The following is a 9293-nucleotide window of genomic DNA, read 5'->3' as shown; positions in this document are numbered from 1 at the left end:
GGTCCCCTATCTGCCAGCAGCTCGGTGGGATTCACTCCTTCCCTCTCCATCATTCACTGGACGTAGGTCTCCAGCCAGTCACCTGGGCTGATAGTAAATGTAACCAAGGAAACATTCCCTTTTACGGTATCATAGGATAGCAAGACGCCAGAAGGAAGCCAGCCAAGCAGGTAGGTGCTAGGCTCAGCAAAGGAACTAAAGGAACTGAAGGCAGCAGAGCAGGTGTCAAGGCACCTGAAAATGTCACTGCCAGGATGACAGTTCTCCCCACAGTGGCTGAGTCGCAGTCCTGACACAGCCCCAGGTGTCGTTCTATCGAATCAGGAATCCTAGCTCCAGACTCAGTGTAAATGATGAAGTCAGTCTTGTGCTGGAAGACAGCTGCCTGTAACACGCATGCTGTGTGGCGTGAGGACCTGAGTTCAATCCCCCAGAACCCCCATACATGGCAGGCTCCATGCTGGCTTGTCCTAGACAAATTGGTGAGCTCTAGTTTAGTGAAAAACTGTATCTCAGAAAATAAGATTTGATAGCAATCACTGAAGACAATGTCAACCTCTGACTTCTATGTGTACACACACACACACACACACACACACACACACACACACACACACCGTACGTGCTTACACACAGAATCTTTATAAGGAATTGAACTTAAGACCCCATGCTTGCTGATTCACAACTTCCTACAAAGCTCCAGTGATGAAAACAGTGTGGTAGCTGGTGTGGTGCCACGTACCTGTAATACCAGACAGAACCTAGAGCTGAGGCTGGAGCATCTCCACGAATCTGAGGCCAGCCTGGACTGCAGAGTGACAGCCTGTCTCAAGTAAAAAGCGAAATGCCCAGATAGTGCTGGTATATATGTTTGAATGTTTTTGATAAGGGCTCTAAAAGCATGCAAGAGGAAAGAAACACACCTGTTTTCTTTCTTTTTCTAAAGGAAATATTGTCTATGGCCGTGTCAGTCTGAGCACGACCTCTCATCTAATAGGAAATGTGACTTCCTGGATTTTTTTTCTTTTTTTTATTTGTTAAAAATTTCCACCTCCTCCCATTTCACTCTCACTCTCCCCACTCCCCCTCCCCATCCTCCTCCCTCTTCAGTCCTAAGAGAAGTCAGGGTGCCCTGCCCTGTGGGAAGTCCAAGACCCTCCCACCTCCATCCAGGTCTAGGAAGGTATGCATCCAGACTAGGCTCCCAAAAACCAGCACATGCAGTAGAATCAAAACTCAGTGCCATTATCATTGGCTTCTCAGTCAGCCCCCATTGTCAGCCACAGAGAGTCCGGTTTGATCACATGCTCATTCAGTCCCAGTCCAGCTAGCCTTGGTGAGCTCCCATTAGATCAGTCCCACCGTCTCAGTGGGTGGACGCACCCCTCGCGGTCCTGACTTCCTTGCTCATCTTCTCCCTCCTTCTGCTCTTCAACTGGACCTTGGGAGCTTAGTCCAGTGCTCCAATGTGGGTCTCTGTCTCTATCTCCATCCATCGCCGGATGAAGGTTCTATAGTGATACTCAAGATATTCATCAGTGTGGCTGTGGGAGAAGGCCAGTTCAGGCACCCTCTCCTCTGCTGCCCAAGGACCTAGCTGGGGACATCCCCTTGGACACCTGGGAACCCCTCTAGAGCCAAGTCTCTTGCCAAGCACGACCCATCTCATCTAATAGGAAATGTGACTTCCTGGAATTTTTTTATTTATGTGTGAGAAAAGTGTATGCTATGTGTATGGGTGACTGCAAAGGCCAGAAGAGAGTGATGGATCCCCTGAAGCCGGAGTTAAAGACTGTCAAGATCCACCTGATGGGGGTTCTGAGCCAGAAAGAGCAAGAAGCACTGCTCTTAACCACTGACCCGTCTCACTGCCCCAAACTCGTTCCCAGGGGGCCGTGCAGGAACAAGGCAGCTGACCACATGCAGAGGGCGGGAGCTGCGCCCTTACCTCAAGTCATAGGACTGGAGAGAGGCTGAGCAGACAGAGTTGCTGCCGGCTGCAGGACTCACAAGATGAAAAGGAAGAACCAAGTCCCACAATTGCCCTCAGACCGCCACATACATGTCATGTCATGGTATGTGCCTGCACACACATGCAAACACACACGCATGTGTGCGCACACACACACATTCTAAAATGTAACTTAAAAAGATCGGTTCCAGGGGCTGGAGAGATGACTCAGTGGTTCACAGCACTAGCTGCTCTTGCAGAAGACCCAGATTCAGTCCCAGCACCCACATGGAAGCTCACCACCATCTGTACCTCCAGTTCCAGAGGATCCAGTTCACTCTCCTGGCCTCCTCGGGTACCAGGCATGCGTATAGTGCACTTAACATGTATGTGTGCAAAACACCACACACATAAATTGGGTTTTTTTTGGGGGGTTCCTTTAAAAAGGTGAGCAGAGGTGTGACTCAGGCAGAGTACTTGCCTGAAGTGCACGAGGCCTCTGTCCACAGCACCAGTGATGACGATGATGATGATGATGATGATGATGTAGAAATGAATGATGCTCCTAAACAAAAGAACTAACACTAAAAACTCTTAAAATGATAAGCATAAACTTCATAATTGGTACCTTGTCCCTTCTTTGCTGAATACATGGGTGATGGCCACGCCGTGACACTGCCCAGAGCATCTCCACAGTGATGAATGGGAGGGCAGAGGGTGTGAAGCCAGAGCCAGCCATGACCACACAGGTCTGAAGATGGTACTGGCTGTTGAGGACACACAGGCAGTGGGTCTGTTCCAGTCCCAGTACTGGAGACCCCTATGTCTCTCTAGCCAGGCCTCTGTCATTAGCCCACGTGCCACACACTGCCTGAGCAGCCACTTCTGAGGCCACAGCAGGCGGCGGATCTCAGCATTTATAAGGTCTTAGCAGCAGAGACCCAGCATGCATGCGAGAGAAAAGTGCCCAGTGCCCACACCAGGCAAGGTACCATAGTCATACCCAAGAGGGAAGAGTCCTGTGGGCACCAGGAAGGTGCATTGTCCCTTCAGTCAGTGCCATGGGCTTGTAGCACAGGCAACCTTACCTCCCTCCAGGTATGCTTTGCCTGGGCTGACCTGCTGAGTATGCCCCAGGCTCACTCCTGTGTGTCCGCACCTGCACAGGTAGTTAGTATCCCAGCATCCAGAGGGCAAGAGCTTTTATTCCAGTCCTGCTCCCTGAGGGTCTCAGAACCGCCTCAGCATCCTCGGCTGTTGTACAAAACAAGCTGGACGCTGTCTCAGCTGGCAGCTTGTGTGGGTTGTTGCAGGATGACCTGTCCTCTCACCCTTTAATTAAAACACAGTTTTGGATGTTGGGTGGTAGTGGCACATTCCTTTAATCCTAGCAGAGGCAGGCGGATCTCTGTGAATTTGAGGACAGCCTGGCCTACAGAGCAAGTTCCAAGACTGTGAGGGATATGCAAAGAGAAACCCTGTCTTGAAAAACAAAACAAGCAAAAACAAAAACAAAACAAAACAAAAACAGGTTTGGGCCATAGCAGAGCCTGCATCTGTCTATGGTAGCACGTTTCCTGACCTAGGCACTGTCGCCGTAGGCCTGCCCCCATGTGATCTAGCACACTGCAAGCCCCTTACCACAACCACATGGAAATGCTGAGGTAAAGCCAAAGGCTCCTCCTGAACAAAAGAAAGGAGTGTGGGTACTCTACTCAAGAAAAAAAAAAGATGCTGCAACCCAGGAAGATGATACAGACTCCGGAGAGGGCACCCCGTCCTAGTGATAGCCAGGGGGTGGGGACACTGACCCTTGTGTCAGAGCCTTCTCAGGGTTCATGTCAGTGACCCCAGCTGGTTCTTGGAAACTATCATGGGACCATGATACAGTCCCATGGGTCCCATGAAACAGTAACATGGCAACCATAGCTATGATGGTCTAGGGCAAAAAGAGAACCCACCATGAGGGACAGCTGTCAGTACTGTAACCCGAGCTACCTGGGACACTAGAGGGTGGCCTACCTGGACAATTTTAGCAAGAACTTGTCCCAAATTTTAAAAAAATTAAAAGGTCAGTGGATAAAGCACTCACCTGCCATGTACAGGACCCTGAGTTCAGGACTCTGCCACCACCACCCAGAAAAGAGAAAGAGGCATTGCTTCAGGGTCCTCAGGCTGAGCCCAAGTAGGCACAGCCACCCTATGAGGCCACAGGAGGAGACAGAGGCTTCTGGGTACTCGATCACACTTCACCGCTCCTCCATGACTACTTGGAAGTTCTCTTTGTGCAGAGTGCCCACTCTTTGCCAACTGTTTTTCATGAGTTCAATTCACTGTAAGAATGCTGGTCTACTAGTCATGGTGGCTCACGCCTTTAATCCCAGCACTTGGGAGGCAGAGAAAGAGAAAGAGAGAGAGAAAGGGAGGCGTTTTTAGACATTCAGTGTTACATCTGCATTTATCATGAAATACATGACATCAGGGTGGATGTTTTTCTTCCAACGAGAACATTAAGAACTGTGAGGAAAACTGTCCTGTGACGTCCGTGGTGTCTGAGAGCCACGTGGTTTTCTTGATGTTGCTGGCTGCTGTTGCTCTTGCTGGCTGTACCTTTGTCCCTCACCTTACCCCCCCCCCCCCGTCTGCTCTTTGGAAATGTTCTTTCTGGGTTCCTTGGGAAGCTGGAGGCAGAGATGAGGTGGCTGTGGAGCAGCATCCACCGTCCACCAGCCTGGAACTGGAACTCCATCTGCCTGACCCTCCCCAGGTCATTTCCCAAAGGGTGCAGCCCTCTGGCTCTATTCCGGGCTGAAGTTTACTCAAGTCCATGCTGGGTCCTTGGTGCCAGTTCGCATCTTTGAGCAGGGGATCAGGGTGTCTACCTAGCCCATATGAAAGCCAGGAAATCTGCCACCAACACAACAGGGCCAGAGGCTCAGCAAGGTGGCTGTCCTTAGTGGAGGTCGTGAATTCCTCCTGGCTCTGCCACCAGCACCTGGGCTGCCAGGGGCATTGGTGCCAGCCCTGCAGCTGGGCCTTCTGTGGTGAGCAACATTTGCATCTCAATGATGGGGATTCATCTTTAAGGAGCCAGCTGTCCGGCTGGGGGAGGGGAAGCCTAATTCCTTCCCCAGTGGGCCAGAGGCCCTATCAAGTGGCTGCAGCTCCCCCCCCCCACACACACACACACAGCTCCCACTTCGGGCTAAGGTCAAGAAAACGCAAAACAGTGATGGACCAGCTGTATCCCTATCATGGCCCCACCCCACACGGTGGCTGCACAGCTGCAGGCTGGTGCCACCCCTGTCTCTGTACAGTTCCCTTTTGTGCCCTGGCAAGGTGGACAGCTCAAGTCAGAGAGGTCTGGGTGAGGATGGTTCCGGTCATAGCATTTTCACCCGCTCCCTCACGGAGGCTTGCTCGCCAGCTTGCTCTCCACTCTGGTCATCTAGGCATCTCTCTCTAATGTCTATCCACTACAGAGACAATGCCACTGTAGAGAGTTGAATAGTGTCCCCAAATTCATCCCAACCAAGGACCTCAGAACGTGACCTCTGAAAGTAGGGTCTTTGCAGATTTCATTAAAGATCATATGCTATAGCCACCCAGGATTAGGGTAGCCTTTTTGCTCACATGTTTGTTTGCTTGTTGTTTGTTTGTGAGAGTTGAGACAGCTTTCATTATACAGTCTGGATGGCTTCGAACTTGCAGCAATGCTCCTGCCTCTGCCTCTTGAGTGCTGGGATTACGAGCACGCATCACCAAGCCCAGCTTCAAGTGTAAGAATTTATAAACTAGAGCAGCCAGGTGGCGGTGGTGGCGCACGCCTTTAATCCCAGCGTTTGGGAGGCAGAGGCAGGTGGATCTCCGTGTGTTCAAGACCAGCCTGGCTTACAGAGTAAGTATAACTACACAGAGAAACCCTGTCTCAAAAAACAAACAAACAAACAAGAATTTATGAGAGAAAAATATGGACATGGGGGCATGCCTATACTCCCAGCTGCCCAGGACATGGGGCAGGAGGGCGGAGATTTCAAAACAACTAGAGCAACTCAGAAAGACTGTCTCAAAATTTAAAAAAAAAAAAAAGTAAAGTATAGTTTAGTGGTGAGTGTTCACCACTAGATGTGGGGCCCTTGATTCTATTCCCAAGTGTGTGTAAGTGTGTGTGTGTGTGTAAGTGTGTGTGTGTGTAAGTGTGTGTGTGTGTAAGTGTGTGTGTGAGAGTGTGTGTGTGTAAGTGTGTGTGTGTGTGTGTAAGTGTGTGTGTGTGTGTGTGAGGGGGGGGGAGTGGGGAGGGAGAAAGTGAAGAGGAGGAGAGGGGAGGGTAGAAGAGGGAGGGAGGAAGGGAGGGAGGGAAATAGAGAGAGAGAACAGGAGATGAGGGAAGGGGAGAGGAGAGATCAGGAAGGCAGCTGATCAGGAAGAATTGAGAAGGGAGCTGAGAACAGCAGCATCCCAGGAGTTAGGGGAGCTGTGGCAGATCCTTGAGTCCCTAGAGAGAGCACGGCCCACACTTTGGTTTGGACCTTTGACCTCCAAACTGTGGAAAAATAAGCCACCATTTGAAGCCCCCGTGTGTGATCCTTGGTCACAGCCCCAGGAGTGGGAATCTGGTTGTGGTCCAGAGTGACTTCAGGGGCACCCTCCCAGTCAGCCTGAGAGAAGCCAGGATGAGACTCTCCCAGACCTCACCTGCCCCAGAAGGGTGAAGTGAAACACCCACCATCCACCTTCAAGATGCAGAAGGAAGCAGAAATGATGGGTAGGAGGCATGGACCCTTCCCAGGAGGGAGACAGGACAGCAACCAGGAAGCAGTTAATAAAGGGGACAGGCAGGGAACAGGGTGGGACACCAGAACACTATGTACTAATAACACACATCCCATTGCCTTGGAGCCAGAGCACAGGCACTCTACTGGCTAGTTTTATGTCTAAAAAAAGGCATCCCTTGGTTGGTTATTCTGAGTTCTATAAAAAAAAAAGGCAGGCTAAGCAAGCTATGAGGAGCAAGCCAGTAAGCAGCATCCCTCCCTGGTCTCTGCATCATCTCCTGCCTCCAGGTCCCTGACCTTCTTGAGTGTCTGTCCTGACTTCCTTCACGATGAACAGTGATGTGGAAGCATGAGCCAAGTAAACCTGTTTCTCCCTAAGTTGCTTTGGTCCTGGTGTTTCATCTGCTTAGTAACCCTGACTAGGGCAGGTACTCACCAACACGTCTGAACTCACACAAGCATGCACTAGGCACATGTAAGCTTGCCATTGTATGTTTCCTACTGACTGGACACAGAAAAAATTCTCTACTACGTGTCTATTGGTTGCCCCACAAAGATAGCCACACAATAGCCACCACCATATCCAATGTCTATACAGAGCATTCTCTCCAGGCTGTTTCCTACCTTAAGCCTTGCTAGGCTTGCCCAGAGTCTCTTGCAAAAAAAAAAAAAGCTGTCAAATCCAAGATTCTAGATGCCAAGTGCCTTAGCAAGAGAACTTTCTTCTCAAGTAGAAACATCGGCACCCAGCAGCCATATGGCACATGGAGGGAGATGCCTTTTCTGAGGGTCATGCAATACTTTTCAAGGGTGTTTTGCCACCCCTGTGGGGTCCAGCTAGTCCCTTAGCTATGCTGCAACTACTCACAGGGATGCCCAGTGCCCACTTGGCCTCAGAAGGGCACTGCACAACTGCAGGGCCCCAACCCTGTCAGTTATACCCACTTCACACACACCACAGCAGGGAGTCTATTTGTTGCCCCCACAAGTCCTAAGTGAGACCCCAGCACTAGCTAGTCATAGCTGTGCCGGGATATGCAGGTCATGGGCTCCAGCTGGTGGGTGGGATTTGTAGTCTTTCCTGAGTTGGACTGGGAGGAAAGACTTCATAGGAAACCAAGCCCAGAGGGCCTCCAGGAAGCAGCTATGAGCATAGCCTCAGCTCCCTAGGACCGCAGAGGGGTTCTACCCTTCAGCCAGGGTCCTGTCCTGCCACTTCCTGAGGGCCAAAGAGCTAGAGCTGCAGAAGTGTCACCCACACGGATGATGGCACTGCCATCACCAAGAGAGGATGCTGGGACCCCTCCCTGCGCCCCCAGAATTTGCCTTCTTGAGACCCGAGGGCCCTGGCTGCTCCCAAGCATAACTCATGGGAGCAAGATCTAGAAGACGCTCGTCTCCAGGTGGGTGAGAGCAGCCTGGCATGGAAGAGCTGGCACAGCCATCAGGATCCAGGGACACCAGGTTGCCTCCTCTGCAGTAGGGGGCACCATCCAGGAAAGAGTTAAACTCACGGTGACAGAAACACCCCTGAGTCTGGCAGGACAGAGGGGCATCAGCAGGTCCTGTCCCCACAGCTGTGACATGACAAAGACGCTGCCTTGTCTGTGCCTGGAACTTGTTCTGTGCTTTTCTGACTGCTGGCTGGAACCAGGGACAGGCCTGCTGGTGGCCCAGGGCACACTGTCCATACAGACCTAGATGGCAGGGTGCTCACAAGGCCCCTTAAGACCCAGCTACCTTGTACATGGGGGAGGGGCCCAAAGGTCTGCAGATAGTACCCAGTGCTAACTGTGTGAGGCAGTGGCTCCATCTCTTCTCTTGATGCCACAAGGGGGACCCTACAACCAAGCTTAGCAAGGACCCTGGTGACAGATAGCAGAGTGTGGTGCTCGTGTGCCTGCAAGGTGGGACCTGACCATAGAGAAAGAGGTTATGGACCAGCCCAGGGGCCACCCCGAGTCCCACACCCCACCTCTGACAGAGAACCAACAAAGACTCCAGGGGCCAGAACCACCTCCCCCTACCTGTGACAGTCCATGGGCACAACTGGGCAGGGGAGCGAGTGCCCCTTTTCTGCTAAGGACTATAAACGGTGTGCACTTACAAACAGAGAAGAGGCCTGCGCTTCTCTCAGGCTTAAACAGCAGGATAACCCAGGGTAAGAAGAGAGGACTTCAAAAATGTCTGCATACATCCTGACCCAGGACCCAAGTATGGCCCCTCTGAGAAAAGGGCTTTTGCATCTCGGTTGAGAAGTGTAAGAGGAAAGCATCTTAGGGCAGGGTAGCCCCACATCCAGTCAGAGTGCTCTTAAGAGGGGCACAGGGACTGTGTGAGGACAGAGACAGACGTGATGCAGCCACAAGCCAAAGATACCTGAAGCCTCCTCACAACTGTGTGAAGTAGAAAGATCCTACCCCAAAGCTTCCGGGTGAATGTATAGCCCCAAATCCCATGATCCCAGACCTCTTATTTTCAGATCTGGGAAGCATAAACATCTGCTGTTTGGAGCCACCAAAGATGTGGCCATTTATGACAACTGTCCTGTCCAAATAGGCATCGCA

The sequence above is a fragment of the Myodes glareolus genome, chromosome 9, assembly GCF_982192425.1.
Source record: "Myodes glareolus chromosome 9, mMyoGla1.1, whole genome shotgun sequence".
Taxonomy (NCBI): domain Eukaryota; kingdom Metazoa; phylum Chordata; class Mammalia; order Rodentia; family Cricetidae; genus Myodes; species Myodes glareolus.
This window is presented reverse-complemented; position numbering follows the sequence as displayed.